This window comes from Amblyomma mixtum, chromosome 9 (assembly GCF_055824585.1).
Source record: "Amblyomma mixtum isolate Tamu chromosome 9, ASM5582458v1, whole genome shotgun sequence".
Lineage (NCBI taxonomy): Eukaryota > Metazoa > Arthropoda > Arachnida > Ixodida > Ixodidae > Amblyomma > Amblyomma mixtum.
Window position 1 is genome coordinate 42,878,813 of NC_143020.1, and position 19,818 is coordinate 42,898,630.

The window sequence follows — 19,818 nt, forward strand, 5'->3', positions numbered from 1 at the left end:
GATGTCTAGCGCCTGTGCTGTCTTTCTCTACCCTGTCGTCCTTGTTTTTTAAGCGCTACTACTATGTCCTCTCAATAGACGAGAGGTCCGTTATTTCTCCAAGCCTTGCGTTTTTCCCCACCAGAAGTAACTTCAGTGAATTCTCAATTTTAAAAGATTTGGAGAGTTTTGCACGAATGTTGTGACTGAAAGATTGCTTTTGTGATAGGCCTCAAATTACGGCGGACAGCAGATAATTCTGCGTTACAAACCAACACTGGACTCCTAACACGGGGAGAGACAAGCACTACAACGTGCATATTAATGCTGTCGATAACGGCATAATTCGCGTTTACAAAAGCGATACTCCAAGGAGACCAATCTGTCCAAAAAAGAACGGTACGCATTTAAGCCTCTCAGCAGACGGACAGATGTATAAAGCCAGCCAGCAGACAAAGAAAGCGGTTTAGTAGTCATGGATAGTGAAACATACATTCAAGAAGGCATGAGACAACTCTCGAACACTTGCCTCTATCAACGTCTTGAAGAAGACCCAACCCCACAATACCACCAATATATAGCGGAGACTCTGGGTCAGCTTGCGAGAAATGGGAACATAATCCTACGGTTATCTAAAGCCCTCAACTCACCACACCTGTCGCCAGGTCGATTCTACTGGCTACCGAAAATCCACAAAAACGATAATCCAGGCCCCCTTATAGTATCGGTCATTGGAACGATCACGGTACCAATTTCCTGTCACATTGACACATTAATAAGGCATATTCCGACAACACATCCTTCCTACATAAAAGGCACAAACCAATTCCTTCGTGAAATAGCAGGCCTTAAACTTCTGGAAGGAGCCTTTCTGGTAACATTAGATGTAGTCTCGCTCTACGCTAACATTCCTCATTCTAATGACATCAAATATCTTGCCGAAGCGTACAAGCAAATTAGAAAAGAGGAGTCCCCTGCCTCACGTGATTTAGAAATACTTTCGAAACTCCTGCTCGAATACAACAACTTTCAATTCAACAATGAACTTTTTTTACATATTATTGTCACAGCTATGGGTGCAAGGATGGCCCCCCACCTACGCTAACATGTGCATGCATAGTACTGAATCTAAATTTTTGCAAAACTCTCTCATTACGACCATCTATACAAACGCTGTTTGGGTGACATTTTTTTTTAAATTTAGACTGACTCAGAGCAAGAACTCATACACCTTATTGAACAATTCAACTTTGACCACCCAACATATCGTTCACACACACGGACTACTCCCACAGCCCAACTAACTTCATAGATGTTGAGATTTCGGTAAAGGAAGGCTCACTTACCGCCAGCGTATATAGACAACCGACGGACCATCAACAACTTATACATTGTCGTAGTTGTCATCCTCGTCACTCTAAAACAAGTATCCCATGCTCTCAGGCACATGGATTTAAAAGAATCTGTTCACAAGATCAACACTTCGTAAGGATTCCAATCGCATGCGAGAAGTCCTCATTAAGCACCGATATCCCCCCGCCATTGTCTGCGGTTCCATTCAAAGGGCATCTCAACTCAACTGAGAAAAATTGCTAGAGGGACTTCGATGCAGTGAAGAAACAGATCACCGGGAAAACTTGGTACTCACCTTCACAAGCAATCCCCCCAACGTAATCAAAATCCTTAAAAAACATTTCAACATTCTGGAACAAAGCGAGCGCCTTAAAAAAATTTCACTACTCCTCCTCACGTAGTCTAAAGACGGTCAATATACATTCAAAACATTCTAGCACACTCAAAACAAAACAAAAAAAAAACACCGGCGGTTGCGATGGCGACCCCACGCAAAACGTAAATGCCAGTTCTACAAACATATGTAGACAACAAGCTGTGCAATAAGCACAACCTCGGGCTTTCAAGGGCCACTGAGCAGGGTCCGGACATTTTTGAAAAACAAGCCCACTGCGAAAAGCTGCCCCGAAAAGCTGCAAAAATTCATATCAAAGCCCGCTCGTTCTTTCCTTCAACAGAAACGTCCCCGCCCCACTACTCTGAACCCCCATGACGTCATGGGGGTTACTTTCGCCAAAGACTTTCGCCAAAGATGGGGGTTACTATCACCAAAAATTGGTGCATCGCTCTGACTGACGGGAGAAGGTTGGGCGTAGCCTTGGCGTCGCGTTGTCTGCACAACGCTTTCCGCAGCGCGTTCTGTTTTCCCGCACGCCTACACACCCGCATGAAGGAACAACAAAAAAAAAACTGCGGAGGGAGCCTACGGCGACAGCCTTGAACTCCAGCCATAAAATGTAAAAATAGTAAACCTGAGTGAGTTGGTTCGCCCCCCCCCCCCCGTTATCACGTCACGAGACGCTCTGCGTGCGCCCCCCCCCCCCCAAAAAAAAACAAGGTTTTAATTACTAGTGCCGCAGAGCCTTTCCCTCGCTCGCCCACTTGACCGCTCCGCACACACACCGCTTATCCTTCGTGCATCTTGCGTACGCCTTGACTCCAATGAATGACATGGGCTTCGGAGCGGAGAAAAGACACAAACACACAGAACACAAACACGCATGGAGAAAAGCAAACGGGCGGTTGCCGGGTTCGCGCTTCGCCGTGTGTTTCGTAGACAACTGACTTCCGCCCCTCCGCTCGTAAACGGGGGGAGGCCAAAAAAAAAATAAAAGGTGGCTCGCTAACTGAGAATGACAAACAGATGTATGAAAGGATGCGCTCGCTAACAAGTCTATGGCGAAAAACCGCGAGTAGACCCAAAGAGCAAAACAGAGACAGTGTTAGGAAACCCGCAGCCCCCCCCCCCCCCCCTTCGGCTCTAATAGACCCAGTAGCAAAAACCATGAAAAGAATTCTATTGAAGGCGGAGCCATGACGTAGACATGTGACGCACTCCACAGACACTACGCCACCGGCTAACATCGGAGAAGGAAGGGTGATTTTGCCTTGCCGAGCATACTCGACGAGGAGCGGGGGAGAAAAATCTCGAGGAGGGAATGGAAGGAGAGGAGGCTAGCTGCGAGAAGGGTACAGAGTGTTTTTGACCAGAGGGTGGTCACGGGCCTTTTAAATGGAAAATGAATGGCAACTTTAACTGTGACTCCACCAAGGCTATCCACCTCCAAAAATGCAGTGTGTGCAGTATGCAGTACATTGGCCAGACGGTTAACCCTCTACGAATTCGTTTTAATAACCACCGCGCTCATGCCCTATCCCTACCCAGCCTCTCCTTGTCAAAACACATTAATGAGAAAAAACACCCATTTGAGACATTGAAATTAACAGTCTTGCAGGTTGGGTTAAACAATAGCCGGGAACGAGAGCAACACGAGTCGTGCTTTATTTATAAGCTTGGAACAGTTGTCCAAGGCATTATTGAAAGGCTGGGCGTTTTGCCTTCAATCCGCCCCTTGCAAAGCCAGTGCTGGCCTTTGAGTCCCGGCTTGACAAGCCTCGGTCGTTCCTCCCTTTTCGAATCCTTCGCAAGCTTCTCCCCACACGCTTACACAGATGTCTTCATCCCACACTGCACTCTTACTTTCCCTCGTTTGACCATCTTGACGAGCGCGGCGCAATCAAAGAACCCTCGCTTAAGCACTCCCGCCAGTCATACTGGCCCCACGCGACTTCTCTTCCCTAAAGACGCGCGCGGATTTCCGTTTTTTTTTTGTGTGTGTGGTAGGGGTATATGCATATGTGCACATCTACAGCCCACATGCGTCTTGTTAGATTCCACTGTGCCCGCCGCGACTCGTCGGGTCGAAGGAGTTGCACATGGTGGAAGTCCCCCGCACTTTCCAGATTTGTTTCGGTGTATTTTGTTTACTCGTTTACGTCGGCAACACGCGAGTGCATCCCAGATTTTTACTGTGCCTCGGCCACTGTCTGTTTCTATACACATTAGCTGCTGCCGCTCTGTTGTGACTCGGACAGCCGTCCGTTCTTCTCTCCCGTCGTTCTTTTTTTCTCTCTCTTGTTGTTTTCTTTTTTTCGTCTTTCTTCTCTGCCTGCGAACGCAGACGTAGGTAGTGGGCAGAGACCCAATTCCTCCCCCTTCTACTTCCAATTCCTTTTCTGTGTTTCATTGATTTTTGTCGTTTCAGGCGCCGTTTTCTTTTGCATCGTTTTGTTGTTGTGTTGGCTCATGTTTCGTACACCTGTACAGACGCCAACCTCTTAAGAAGAAAAGCAAGAAACAAGAAGAAGCATTCTTTAGTCTTGGAAAAAGACGGGCTCTGTCCGAAACGTAGATTCGAAATAAATGTTTACCTAAGCAAAGGGTTTCTCAATTTCTCTCTCTCTCTCTGTCTCGCGCGCGCACAGGCACACGCACACACGCACACGCACACGCACGTACGCACACGCACACGCGCACACACGCACGCACACGCAAGCACGCACACGCACGGACGCACACGCACGCACGCACGCACACACACACGCACACACACACACAAACACACACACACAAACACACAAACACCGCGTGTTGCAGAAATAAATTCGCGCAGTAGAATGATTCTCTCAGCTAAACGGGTGGATGATTTGAGTTGAAATTCAGCATAGGAATGTCATTTGGACGGCAGAATTGTTTCGGGCTATATTTTTTGTGTTACTTGCCTGAATCAATAAAAAATGGTATATTGTGATCGTCGGGCGAAGAAAATCACGCCATTCTGTCAGCGATCTTACCATTGGCACAGTCTCGTTTGTCGACCGTAGAGATTCGGCAGAAAGGGAGGGGGGAGATGCATTTTGTTGGATGTCTTTCACCAATATATTGAAATTTAATACAGTTTGCGCCATACTGCATTTTCATCACGGATAAAGCAGTTGCAAAATCGTCTTCAAACCTTTGCACAACAATTCGACCCCCTCCATTGCCGAGATGTCACGGCCAACAAACTAGATGGCGCCACAGGAGCGATCGCTGGCAGAAAGGCGTGATGGCCTACGCCGTAGCCGCAGATGAAACAAACGTAGCATGAAACAATTCTGCGAAGCAAATGCCATTTCTGTGCTAAATTTCAACTAGAACAATGCGTATATATATATATATATATATATATATATATACTTGTTTTTGAAGTAACCGCGCATTTAGAATGCTACTCTAAGCTAAGCAGTCCCAGTGTTCAATATCAAGTTTAGCACAGAAATGGTATTTGGTGGGCAGAATTGTTTCATGTCACATTTGTATGGGTTACTTTCTTAAATCGATCAAAAAAAAATTCTTTCGCCTCGTCCGCCGCGACGGCGTAGAAAATCATGTTGTTCTGCCAGCGATCGCACCTGTGGCGCCATCTAGTTTGTTGGCCGTGAAATTTCCACAAAAGAGGGGGTCGGATTGTTGTGCAAAGGTTTGAAGATGCTTTTTCAACTCTTTTATCGGTGATGAAATTGTAGTATGGCCAAAGCTATTCTAAATTTCAATACTTTGGTGAAGGACATCCCGCGAAGCTCTCATCCCCCCTCCCCTTTCTGCCGAATTTCTACGGTCGACAAACGGGATGGTGCCACTGGTGACATCGCTGACAGAACGTCGTGATAACGGACGAGTGGTAGAGCCGCTTTACAGATTTCCCGAAAATAGTTTTCAGAAGCAAAAAATCACAGGCGATAATTATTTCAGTACCTGCAATGGCCCTACGAGAGCTCAAAGTTAAGTTTAATTGATAGCCCTTTGCTGCAGAACGCTGACCTGCCGTCGTATTTCGGAAAGTTAGGCGGCTGCGGTAGCTTGTTCACAATTCATGGACGTTCTCCCGATGGCTGCAATTTCGGCATTATATCGCGCATAGAATTTATAAACCTTTTACCATAAAGGCAGTGAAGCCGCATTTCAAGCCCTCTACAGCCTTATACTCATTGCCCTAATCCGTTCACTGATAACAGGCCTATCTCATGGACGGCTGTCGGGTGCTCGCACCTGCATCACAACCGATAAGCTGCCTAACCGCGCGACACACCGTCAGAAAAACACTTATGATACATACCTTTCTAAAAGCATGCAAAAACCGGACCAGTTTTCTAGAAAGCGTGGAGCTTTGTTGAGATAGCTTCCTTACATCTCTAAAAAATTGAGAGGCGTTCTAGCCAAAGTAAACATATTTGCGTTTGGTCTTTATTTAACAAATAACAGAATTGACTGTGAATTCACGGATGTCCGAGTGATTCTCACACTCGCGGAGGTTTTTAGTTTTTTGAAGAAAGGAAATGGCGCAGTAAATGTCTCTCTACGTGGTGGAGACCCAAATCTGCAATCGGGAAGTTAGAGAAAGAATGTGGAAGTCAGAAAAGAAAGAAGGAATGCCGTAGTAGAGGGGTCCGTAACTATTTCTACCACATGGGGATCATTAAGATGCACCGACATCGCAAAGCACATGGCCACCTTTTGCCTTTCGCAACCATAGAAACGCGGCCGCGGTAACTGAGGACGCCATTAAAAGTTTGTTGAAAAAGAGAAACCGAGGCCGGGTGGAGCTGCCGGTAAAGGCTCCATTCTTCGGGAAGACGGCTGAGGCCGAGGGGATGAGCATGAAGGTGAACGCACTTGCTGTTGGATGTCCGAGCGTGAGTTGCAAGGAGAGACGTGGTGGTGAGAGGAGAAATTCGGCAACGAATGGCATTTGAAGCGGTGCACTGGGCAGTGTAGAATACCGGTTTTCTCCCTTCCTTTTCGACACGGCCGACCATCTTCATTACCGCTCGTCAGGACAGCACCGGCTGGGCGAGGAGAACATCAACCTCATGGTGGATGCGGAAGCAGCGACGGGAACGCCACCTCGTAAACTACGTTGAGCTCCGCGGAGCCGGTGAGAGTCTCTACGGGATCCGGCCAGCGTCACGAGGGGTTGCAGCCGCACGCTTTCGTCACCTTCCGCGGCAGGCGCACGGCGATCCATCGCGCCTTGCCGCTGCACTTCTGGTTCCGGGCAGCGAAACGAGCGCAGCGAACGCGCACCCTCGTCACCTGCCCCAGCAACTGCTCGGGTTTGGCTGTGCCCCAAGAATGCGGCGCCCACGGGAAAATTCGGCCGCCACTGTCGGCGCGTAAAAACGTTCGCCGCCGGTACCTGCTAAGTCATGCCTCTGCCCCAGCCGGTAGGTCGGAAGCACTTCTTACGTAGCCTTTTATTTCCGAGGAATGCCTCGTTGATGCTCTGTTGTTAGCTGTCCAGCTCTGTGTATCATTTACAAGTGTAATAAATAATGTATGAGTGTTTGTGCTTTGTCTTCCCTCGCTTTGTTCCCTCGAGCACGAAGCCCTGCACGGTTAGCTAGCAGGAACGCTGCATCCGCGGAGTAGAAGTGGAGGGTGGAAGGCTGACCCCTATAGTTCCACTAAAGGTTACGTCCTGGTGCTCCAAGAGCGCGGCAAAAGGAGCCTGTAGTTGGTAGGCCGCCAAATGCGATGGGTCTCTAGGATGCAGCGAACAGGAAGGTACTCAAGTAAAACTTGCTGATGGGTGGGTTGGTGCATAGTTTCTGAAAAAAAGTTAACGCAATACAAAAACAGTCACGAGAAAGGAAGACAGGACGACACGCTACTGACAACTGAATTCTTTATTGAAAAACACACACATTACATACGGTCATTGTCACGCCACCTATCAGCTATATTAAACGTCAGAAGTCGGTAAAAGATGATAAAACGATAAAAGAAAGCAATAACACGAGGTGAATTAAAAGCGATAAGAGAGTTGATGATTCTTTAAAAGCAAAAAGGAAAACAACGAAAAGATGTTACGGGGTGTATAAGGCCAAAATAACATATTTGAATGGAATCCGAAAGGACGAAAGTGATATGAATAAGCGAGAAAATAGAACACACCATTTAACATATAATTCAAGCACTGAACTCCAGCGACCACAGTAGAAAAAACTGATGCCCGTACAATCGTTGCTTACTCATGCAAATTTTTATAAAAACCCTTCTTCAGCCTTACATAGAAAGATCGACGCATCACTGACACAATTCATGCCTCTTTTCTAAATCAAAAATGCTTCTTTCAGTTCGCGAGCAACACATTCGCGCCCCCTACCTACAACCACGGTTTCCTCAAGAATGGGCCTGCACGAGCCCCCATCGCAGCCCATGCAATGAAGCGGCGAATTAGAATCTATTCCGCTCCCCATCGACCGTCCATGCTCTCTTAACCTTTCATTTAAACAGCGCCCCGTCTGACCAATGTACACCTTACCACATGTGAACGTTATCAGATAAACTACCGCCTCTATGCAACGTACATACCAACAGGCGTATTTTTGCGTGGACAAAAAGTGGCCAGCTTACAGGGAGCCGAAAAAAACTACAGAAACCTTGTACTTTGTTCTACCTTCTTCAAGTTATGGGCCAGTCGGTGCGAGCAGGGTGCAACTGCGGGGCTTATTATTCTATGATCTCCAAGGTTTGTGTGCTTGCTGTTTTTGCCTTTTACACTTCTAAGAAGGGATTCCACTACAATTGTCAGGACTGACTGAGGGAAGCCGGCATTTTGAAGCCTCACCAACTGTAGTGTGAAACTCGTTGGCATGGAACGGCTGCAGGACTTCACCATGGCCGCCTGCAGACTCGAGGTGGCAATGGCTCGTTTCACTGTTTTGCAGTGTGCTGATTCATAAGAAAGAAACTCTTTCTGGTCCCGAGTGCGGTACTACATCCAGCAAATATTGTCATTGGCTATAGATATAGAGAGTTCTTCTGTGTCCTTTCTCTTTGCCTTGTGTCACGAGGGGCCGATAAAAAAGAGCGCGAAAGAATGAACGCATCCGGTGGCAAGACTCAACCTCGAATAGCAATGAAAAATACACGGCATTTATTTGCGGCAGTCACTTTTCCATCACTTGGAAGCGGGAGACTGACATCAACGTTGGGCTGCATGATGTTGCTGTTTCTTACGGGCAGCAGAGAGGAGAAAAATAACTGCGAAATAAAGCACAAAACCATGTGTTATAAACGTGGCTACCTTTTCACGGGATTGTGTGACCGTTAGCAAGTTTGTTTTTTTTTCACATCCGAAATAAAAGGTTCAGTCTTCCCAAAACAGGTGGACTCCGCTGTTTATTGCGTGGAGCGCTGCGCTGTTATCTACGGACACGGCTTCGTCAGGTTGTAAAGACCACCATTTCCCAGCAGCCAGTTTGGATGACACAATTTCCCGAAAACAACATGGTAAGTGTCACCTAGGCAGCGGGCTCCTGTCAAGGTTGGCGCACTAAATAGCCAGCTGTGACCTGCCGCCTGCTGCAGTTAGCAGGTCTCAATGTGGAGAGAGGCGATTCACGATCTCAATCTGTACCTTGTCTGTGGCATTACATTGCAGCTCCAAATGAGCTGCATATGGTGTCCCGCTTTCAGAGATGATATTAATTAGGTGACCTCGAAATTTTTTCATGTTTTTAACTCTGCGCCTACCTTCACCATCAGAAATGATTTTGCAGCATGTGCTAAAACGTTCGGTTAAGTAAAGCCATGAAGTAATCATCGTAACTAAATCCATCTTCAGGCACAGATATCTCGTAATGACATACAATAGTCTACTAGGTTATTATTGTGAATCGTTTTAGCAGCCTTTTATGCCTGATTGAGGGAAATACTTCGCGCAAACGGCGGTGAACTTGAGGTCGAAACTGAAGGCGCCAAGTGCTTTTCGAGGGAAAAAAATTCCGCTGTAGGAGATTCCCTTCTTTGTGGACACCTAAAACGCGCTGTGTGGAAAGGTGTGAAGGATGAAGCCAAAGAAAATTGAGGGAAAGTAATCCGTAGGGGAGAGCTGCGGAATAATTTCTTCCACCGATTGGGATTTAACTTGCGCTGACATCGCCCGTAATATGGGTCCCCTGCGCCTTTCGCCTCCATCGAAGCGCAGATGCAGCGACCGGGTTCGCACTCGGGTATTCCGCACAAGTATGTAAGCGAGCTTCCACTGAGCCACCGTGACGGGTACAGAAAATGAAGCTGATTCACATGAAGACATTCCGAAATTTCTCTATCCTACTGTATCAAGGTTGAACTGCGGTTCCAAACGATAGGCATGCGTTATTTGACAGGCAGCACCGCCCCCTAAAGAAAGGTTTCCTTCTCCAGCGCCTTAAATCATTCTAATTCGCCGCAGCTTCCAGCTCTACGAGTTGTCACTGGTTTCTATGTATGCTTCACTTTTTAAATCCACGCCTGCATTGACCTCTGTTCGTTACTGCTCTTTCAATTGCTCGGCGGGATTTGTGCTACCGCGATGGCCGTGCGATGGAGCTCTGTAAGCGGACAGACAGAAAGGCTCGTAGACGGTTTACATAGCCGCATTATTATTTGACCAGGTGACCAATCCCATTGCTAATTCTGAAAAGTGGGCGACTATTTCGGCGCTTGAAAGACTGAAAGGAGCGAAGACATTCAGATGATTTTCTGTGGGGTAAAGTATAATAATGAAACGGACGGCACGCAGAGTACCAAAACAGGCGACGGTCGCCTAGCATGCTCAGAAGAAACTGGGCTTGTTACCCTCTTCATTCGTCAAAAGCCGGCAGGAAAATCGTGCAAATTGGCCACATTCAAAAAGAAGGATCGGGCGAAGGCCATAGCAGCATAAATGTTGTTCATTTTTCAAGTTACTTTGTATTGTTTTCAGCAAATATACTGATTTCTGTCTGCCATGCAAATGTAGGCATTTTTGAGCCCTGTGATATGGAATATTAGGAAGTTGCGAGTAATGAGATGTTCTTCTCGTGCTCACGGTGCAAAAAACAGAACCAGCTTGCGAAGTAGCTCTTTATTGTTCAGAATCTGCAGTATTTGGAATGTAGAGCCGTTCATAGCATCCGTTTACACATCGTGTCAAGTGTGATTAGTCAAGCATTATGTTCTGAAAAAAAGACGTTGGATATTTTAGAGGCATTCAGACATTTGTTGCAGATCCAGACGTACAACTATTCGTGTGCGTCAGGCCTTACCAGTAATTTATTACAGGCTTTAGATCAGAATTGAAGGATGATTCGTCACAAATTTTTAACTTTCTGCGAGGGGTTAAGTTATTGGTTGTCCTGATATTGTTTTTAAGTAATCAGTTGCCACTAATAAGTTGAAGTTATTACTAAAAACAAAGTGTCACTAGCGGTATAATCTCGAGAGCATGAATGGGGCGGCGAAACCTGCGTTTCACGGAATAATTTTGTGTTAGAGTCACGGTGGTTGTACTGCGAAAATGGTTCGCCCGTTGACGTCTCCGCATTCCAACCCTAAAAACCGCCATTTCGCAAGCCTTGATTTACTCGATGCGCAATTCGCCACGGTGACAGAAGGAAATATGAGATTTGTTAGGCTCGACCTTGTCACCTAATAGACTGACCGACAGCGGAAGCGCAGCGCTTAGTCTAACTTAGAAGTGGTGCTCAAGATGTTCGTACACTAAGCCAGCACATTTCTTTTCCCGGGCACATCAAGATACACTTTTATATATCTACTGGTGTGTTCACACGGAAACGTGGGAAGAGTGTGGGCGCAAACCTACTCTACAGCGGACAAGGTCGTAGAAAAAAGCACGCCGCACGAGCTCATTATCCTTCGTACATAGTTTTTCTCTGCCCATAACAGTTTGATAAAAAGTAACCTTAGTCAATTACTTTTCTGTGGTTGTTCATTCCTTTTTTCAAGGGCTATAATTGCCCTCTGAAACGAGTTGAATTTCGAAATGACCTAATTGTAGTGATTTGTTGTCTGTAATGCTTGCATGACTGGTTACAACCCAAAATAAAGCTTGAATTCAAATAAAGTTTTCGTGCATGTATAAGGCACAAAGAAAATAATATTAAAACCATGAAAACATTTTTGTCACGTTGCAAGTATTGTTTAAAGAGTACGAAAGCTTTTTTGATTAATCCATGGACGAGCAGACTATCACATTTACGCGACAAAACCATAAACTCTATTAAAAAATTAACGACATACTGTGCTATACAATATCTAGATAAATATAAGGGTTATGATGTGAGTTACAGTTCGTAATCACACCTTTGTCTATCACGCAGGAAGCATTCGAAGACGCATTTTTTTTTTCAGCAGTTAAAGCAGTCTATAGCCAAGATATGCGCCCTAATAATTTTATGGTATGAACAATTCTCTCGATAGCGAAGTTTGAAGGCAAAGTGTCAAGCGTCTTAAAGATGCATCACATGTACAGTAAGTATCGGAAGACAAAATGTAACAGCTACAACAAAATTTCTCGAGGAATCACTTAATTCCGAGATCTATATTTCGGTCGCCACCTAGAGCCTCACGAAATGTGACCTGCGGCTTCAAGCAATGCAGAACACTAACGTTTACTTGAAGTTCAATCCTGCCGCACTAGCCAAGTTGGCCTCGGGAGTGGCAGCATTTCTTTGGAACTGGCAACGAAACTACACGCGGAGATGCGAGGCAATAAGAAGACTTCTAGTGGCACAGCAATGCGCCTTAAACATTGAATGTACCCTTTTCTCAACGACAGCGCAGCTCTAACGGCTCTCATGCAAGTGGGTAGGCCGCCTTAGGGGTCTGTTGAGCGAGTGAGCGGAAGCCTTTAATGAAAAGCAAAGAATTTAAGCCGGTTTTAAAAAAATCACTGGAAAGCAACTCTGCATGGGAAGTGAATTTGGGAGACAGACGAAAGGGGAGCAGTGCATAAAAGGTAAAATAAAAGAAAATAAAAGGGCGACTCGAACGCCCTTTCATGAATCGGCGGAACGTTCCTCGCCTGTTCCGATAAAGGCATCGGCTTCTTTGAAGGTTTCTGGACAACGCAAGTCAGCGTATTTCGCTACTTGTCCGCCTAAGCTGTTCGTATAAACAGCCACAGGTGTCGCTTCGTGGAGGCGAAGCGGCTGTTTTCTGCTTGATTGATTGTGGAGGCCGATAATTTTGTATATTGCGGCTCTTGTGGACATTCGCATCTTGGCCAGAGCGAATCTTCACTCGTTAGCAGTGAAATCAAAGGAGAATCATTGAAGCGCAGTTAGACGTCTAGTTGAGGGATGGCCTTGTGACTGAATACCTAAATGTAAGTTCCTAAAGCATGTTTAAGTTTCACAAAGCGTCCTCCGCACGTCCACCGCGCACAATCGCTCCACCGAACGGCACCACAACTGCTAACCAACCTGAGTAGCATTCAATAAAGGGTGATAGTGGGTTCCAGGTAGGCAAATGGGGCTGCGGAGGCAGCTTATCTGGGGCTGGCGAGGCAGCTTATCTGGGGCTGGGGAAGCAGCTTATCGTTTATAGAAACGGGGGAAACCAAATTCTACGTCCGCCTCTTTATCCCGCATCGGCCCCTTAGGCGCCTGGTACCCAAGAAGGCTGTGCTAGGGCTCGTTAACTGGTATGCCTGCATAACGCTCGTATATTTCTCTTATAGGTTAAATGAAAACCAGATGCAGCATATATGTGGCCTCAATGCGGAGAAATTATGTTAGGCTGAACTCGAGCTCCCCGCGTAAAAAAGCTAAGTCATACAGCAGCTGTGGCGGCGCTGAAGAAGGTGGTTCCGTTATATTGTCCACATGAACCCCTGTCGGGGCTCTGAGGGCAGACGCATCATGAATACAGAATTTGTGCGGCAAAAGGACAGCAAGGCCAAATGCTGGTGCCGATGAATTGTCATGGTCGGTCCTACATAAGTGATAGCGATGCCGCACATGCCGGCGTCCAGGAATCCTATAATAGGTGCATTCTTTCAATTCGCTATTTTGTAATATGGGTGCTTATCATCATCATCGGCAGCAGCCTGACTACGCACACCGCAGTGCAAATGCCTCCTTCATATCTCTGAAAGTAGCATTTCCCTGTCCAGGATTTTGCCACCCTAACCCCGGATAATGGTAATTCTAATGCCGCCCGCCTAACTTCCTGCTCCCCTGCTACGCTTGCATTCTTTTGCAGTCAAGCCCGTTAGCTGTAGCGACTGTCGGCTGTCATGTCTTCGTATTACGTGCCCTGCTCAAGGACATTACTAAACTGTTCTACGTAACGAGCTATCGTTTAATAGTTTTATTTGTAACCTTCACCACCTAGGGGTGAAATTATTGAGGATGTTTGGCTCAAAACACACTAATTTGCAAATTTATTATTTTTTTATTTAGATGTAAGCCGTTTCATCACCTGTAAATTTTGGTTTATGTAGTAGGCAGCTGAAAAAAGAAAACGGCTATTTCCGAATTCCCGAGAAGAAGTTGATGCTTACAAAAAAAAGGACAAAAACGGTACATTTTCATATGTTTTATATATTTTTACGGAAATTGTTTATGCCGTATAAATCTTCATGCTCAGAATTTTATCAAAAGCTAGACTCTGGGCAAATGCCAATGAAACAAATTGTGGTGTTTTCAAAAATTTTATTATTTTGTTATTATTGAGGGGTACCTGGTTTCTCGCCTCTGCTAAATATTCAAACTGCGCTCACATCTTGAATTTTTTTTGATATTTCAGGCTTCGATTACTCACACTTACAATAGTTGCCCGCGAATTGTTTTGAACAAATTCGACATGGTGGAGCGCAGAGTCTGCGACATTTGGCACTGAAAGATCCGACTCGTTAAGGAAAGAAGGTCAGTAGAGACTTTAATGTTGCCCGTTTTTCATTAATGTTATTATTTTATTCGGCCTCTTGCCGATCCAGACCTCTGAAATCCTGCCGTAAACATAAATTCAATAGCTTTGACGGGATAAGTGTCTGCCAGCCTGTCACCTCGTTCTTGTAATTTCTTGCTGAATTTGTGGATAACTGTCGTGGGTTTGCAGCTGTTATAGAAATGCTCCTGTATTTTTATGCAGTGTTCTTCTACGCCCTTGTTTTGTGACGTCTTCATGGCTGCTGATATTTCGTCTGAGTCAAATAGTTTCTCGTAATCAATGAGGGTTATATACAGGGGTTGTCCCTATTCAACGTTTGTCTCTATCACCTGAATGATAGTGGGAATATAGTCCACTTTCGAGTAGCCTTTACGAAAACCTGCCTGAATATTTGGCTGACCGAAGCCTAAGGTTGCCTTTACCAAGCTCTTGACGTTCTCTTTCTTATAGATTAGCATAATCTTAGCTTTCCTTTAACCTTCCGGTATGCTCGAGGCGGTAAGGAGGGTGTATACAGAAGAGATAGCTTTCCTAACAGAATCTCCCCCCCCCCCCCCGCAGTTCTCCCTCCGTCCTACAACAGATGAGCAGTTGTTACATTACCCTGAAAGCCTCTCTCTCTTTCAAAATTGCTCTTTCTTCTTTCTTTACTACCTTCTTTGATAGTGATGGAATGTCCCTTTGGTGTTCAATACGACGTTTTTATAAACGTACACAATAGATTGTTTATTCTATAGAATTATTGAAAGCCCTTGGCTGCTTTATCTATCTTATCCGCATTGCCGATTAGATTGACTTCTATGTCTGTTAGCGAAATATCACATTTTCGCTTATGAATGTTTTATATTTCATCGCATTTATAGCCTACCTTTGTTCCTGAAGCACGCGTGATTTTCTTAATCTAAAAGATCCTTACCTGGTTATCCTTCGCGCTTTATTAACTTTGTTAGCTAGGCCAGCTCTGTCCTGCTGGTGGGGTTAGATGCTTTGGTTTTTTTTATTGAAATCTTTCATTTACGGTGATAAATAGCCGGCACCCTGTTTAAGCATCTTACCGGCTATCTCTACTGTGCGCTCCTCGATGATAGCTGTGAGATTTCGTAGCGAATTTCTCTGTAATCTCTGTTAGCGCAACCTCTTTATTAGGCTTCCGCCTCACTGGAATAATTCGAATCCCTCGTGATGCCTAGGCTAATTCTAGACGTTATCATCCTGCGGTCGCTACAGTGAACCTTTTGAAGACCTGCCCATCCCGCACGATGCCAGGATGAGAGCATAGTATGAAGTCTGTTTAATTTTAGACAGCTGCTCTAAGGCGTCCGTGCATGGATTCTCCGTGGTCAGCGTCAACATGACGCTTCTTACCAACAGTGGCATGTAGTAGCACTAACTACCTCGGCAATGAAGCCCGCTGTCAGTACAGTATACCGTGTTCATACTATGAAGCAAACAAGGGAAGGGGCTGAGGGGCTCGTTATAAATATGACAGAAGCCAACAGCCACAGAAACCAGGGGCACAGGGGATTTTTTTTTCTGTCATATTTATAACGAGCCCCTCATCCCCTTCCATTGTTTGCTTAATTGCTTAGCGAGGGCCTCGGTTCTGGCAGCCTCGATGCCATAGGAAGCATAAGAGGGTTCTCACGCAGCTTCCACCCTCTCCGTTCGATGACGTTCTACGTCACACCTGCGGTAACTCAGGACGTTCTACGTCCGCCGCTTATGAACGTGGGTGGCGCTGATGAACACTCTCAAGGTTAGGTTACTTTTAAACATAAATACCCCCGAAAGCAGAAGGTTTGACAGCCGTCACCGTAGCTCAGAGGTAGAGCACCGGACGCGCAATTCGGAGGTCGTGGGTTCGGATCCCACCGGCGGCACGTGGCTGTTTTTTCTTCTGCTTTTCTAATCAATTAGCTTTAAGCGATAACATATTCAGTAATATTCTAAATTGATAAACACCACAAAATAAATAAATTAATAAAAAAATTCCCTGTGCCCGGTTTCTGTGGCTGTTGGCTTCTGTCGTGTTCATACTATGCTCATTTCAAATTTCCTCTACTCATAGAAGCTTTCGACCATCTCGTTATCTTGACAGCAGGTAGGGACGTGGGTATAGCCACCCCAGTTGTGCCCCTTACTAAGCCTAAACACGGTTTCTACCACTATTATTTGATTATTCAGGATTTGAAGGTTGAAGGTGGAAGGTTTATTTCCGCAATTAGGTAATGCGGAGACAGCCAGGGGAATAGCTGCGCAGACAGCTTGAGAGGTCTTGGCCGCCTTTTACAGTGCAGCAATTACGGCAGGAGGGTACAACATCAAACAAAAATGTAAGCAGAAAATCAGGTACGTTCGCTACAAAGAATGAGAAATGTACATTCAGTATGTAGTACATTGTGCTTGTAAAGAAAGAAAAAATACACTCGTAGTTCCCGTTTATCTGCTGATATATGCAGTGTTAGCCGTGTATTGGCCTCATCTGTGTCCTTAACCTCACTAAGCCCTATAAAATTCCAAGTATTAAGGGCTAGGTCCGTAAGCAGCACTGAATGGCAAGATCATGGGCTAAGGATAGTGTTAAGCGTTGCGAGGTTTCAATTCGAAGATTGTCAGCAGGCAAAATGAAATTCTTAGCACCTACACGGCATCACAGCTCTGACCCCCACCTTCACGAGTTGCTATTAAGCCGTGTGGAACTAAGGGCCAAGGATTAATTAGTTTATTCACGAAGAAGGTTGCGGCTAAATACTATACTAAGCTGGCCAAACCTTTTCCTTGCGGTAATGCACATTGTTGGTTCCGAATGCCGAAATCAGGCGGCAAATCAGGCCAGGGTATTTGCGAGCACGTATATTGCTTTTACAGATTACGTTTCATATATCCTTACCATACCTTCCCTATTATCAAACATTGTATGTTTCTGGCTTTCAAAAGCACAGGTATCAATGAACGATCTCACAGCGATGTGCTTGACTACATGCGACTCACCAAGTTTCACTATGAATCAGGTGGCTTTCTAGCCCCTCGAGTGTAATCTGACTTAGTTCAGACGTGGTCTTTGTCACATTATCTGCGCGTTCATTGTCCCTGTCACTTATTCCCATCAAGCGAAAGTAAAACGAAGTTTATATAAACGGTATCTCGCCGATTCTGGCGAGGTGTCCTTGAGACAAGGGTTATCGGTTTCTGAAGCAGTCATGCTCCTCTTGCTACTCACAGCAGTTATTGTGGTTCATATCGAGCCAGTAGACAGGCGGGCGCACTTTCCTTATTATTCTTCTCTCAGTCGCAAAACTTCACTATGTAGAGGAACACCCACATTGGCTTTATCCGCTAGGCCCAACATAGGAAGAGTGAGGGTCCCCACACTGGCCACATTGCCCCATTACTTACAATAAAATTTGTAGTCGGATGCTTAGATAGGTCGGTGAGGGGGTGTATATGTGAATTTAACGCGTTTTGCTGCGCCCTGATGATCCAAAGATGGAAATTGAGTCTGAGGCGACCCCTAGTATAACCCTGAGGGGAAGCCAGACATGGCATATATGACGTGAGCATGCCGACAAGAGAAATTGGGGCTTCCACTAGAGAACGCTCATCGGTAACTTGTCGCTCTGAGAGAAGCTAACCTGGTTGAAAAAATCGCTCGGGTTTATTATCATGTGATTAAAGCGCGTCAGAATCAGGTCTTCTTGATTTGCCTTGCTGCTCATTTTACTTTGTCAATTTTTATCTCATGGAATATTTTTTTTTTGCTGAACTAATCCTAGTCTTTATTTTGTCATTGTCATTTTGTGAAAGTCGTTCTTACAATGCGATTGTCACAATCAAAGCCCTTTCTTGCTCCTCCATTCTCCTTCCCAATGTGGAGAGGGCGATTATGCTGTCCACACTTTGCCACCTGCCAATCGAGGCTGGTGGTTTCTTTGTGAATCTCACTTGAGAGGTTCCATATGAGAAGTATGCACAACACTACGCCACCAGATGTCGGACACGTTACCTTCATGGTACGGCTTCTGATGCTAGCAGATTACATCAAACGATAGTTCACAAGAACTGCCTTCATCTGTAAAAAGTATGACCGATGGGGAAGCTGGGAGAGCTGCCCACATTGGGTAATGCGCAACGAATTTCAGTAGCCCGAGACCGCATCAGAGTGTCCAGGAAGTCACGGTGTACAGTGGCACTTGAACGAATGGTTTCTTTACTATCTTTCATTTGTTTCTTTTGCGTTTACATTTGCATTAGATTGACGCTGCGGAGAGTGAAGAGGCATAGGCTGCAAAACTTTCGACATAGCGTTCGCCTTCACCTTAGAGCAGGCTGCACTCAATACGAAGTGATGTTGAAAGGACGCAACTGATTTCCCAGTCCTATTTGGAATATTTAACAGCTGGAAACACCATGTGTGTGAACTGTACTCTCATTATAGACGGAATTTTACCACGCAAATTGTTTACTCACCAAATTAATTCGTTTAAGGAAAGCGCCAACCTTAATGTGTGGGTCAGTATACTCTCCGTGCTCGGTAGAGGTTAACACCTTTGGGGTAGGATCAAAACTTGTTTGTACAAGCCAGTGCGTAGGGCAATTTCGTATTGAAAGTGTGAACTCCTGATTTTTCTCTAGAGGCACGTTCTTGAACTTAGCAACTGTTTCTTGTGGAGCTTGAAAGATCTCCACTTCAAAACTGCAAGAAAAAGAAAGCAAATGAATGCTGGTACTACAATATGTGAGCCCCACAACGTCACACCATTTTATAGCAGCTATACAATATAGCAGTGTATGATTTCTATACGATAGACATGAGCAGACGCGGAAATTTCTTTTCGTTTCCCGATATTTTAGATACCTGAGTGTTCTGTCCTCACCGTTGCCACCTATGTAGTACAGGGAAGGATTAGACCTAAATTCCTTTTATTTTTGCAGAAGAGACGCAATATGTTCTATATTGTACCGCCGTCAGCGCCTTTATAACGACTGGCCTAGAGTGGAATTTGGGGTTTAAAAAAATAGCTGTTCATGCTTTTGCTTTTATTGCAACAGCCATTTACTTTGTAGACATATTTTAGTATTGCCTCTTTAAAATATTTTAGAAAAATACGTGCACATATAAAGAGTGTTTCACCTAAGACTTTCTGCAATTTTTAAAAATAAGCTATTTGAATTAGATGCGCGCTTTTTCTGGCATAGCATTGTCAGTGGTGTAGTACATCATA

General features: G+C 45.3%; 1 non-coding gene across 1 annotated transcript; it reads left to right on the top strand.

Moving 5' to 3' along the window:
• Positions 1-16,401: 16,401 nt before the first annotated feature.
• Positions 16,402-16,476, top strand: TRNAA-CGC (transfer RNA alanine (anticodon CGC)). Its single transcript has one exon. It is a non-coding gene; the product is annotated as a tRNA-Ala (tRNA).
• Positions 16,477-19,818: the final 3,342 nt, after the last annotated feature.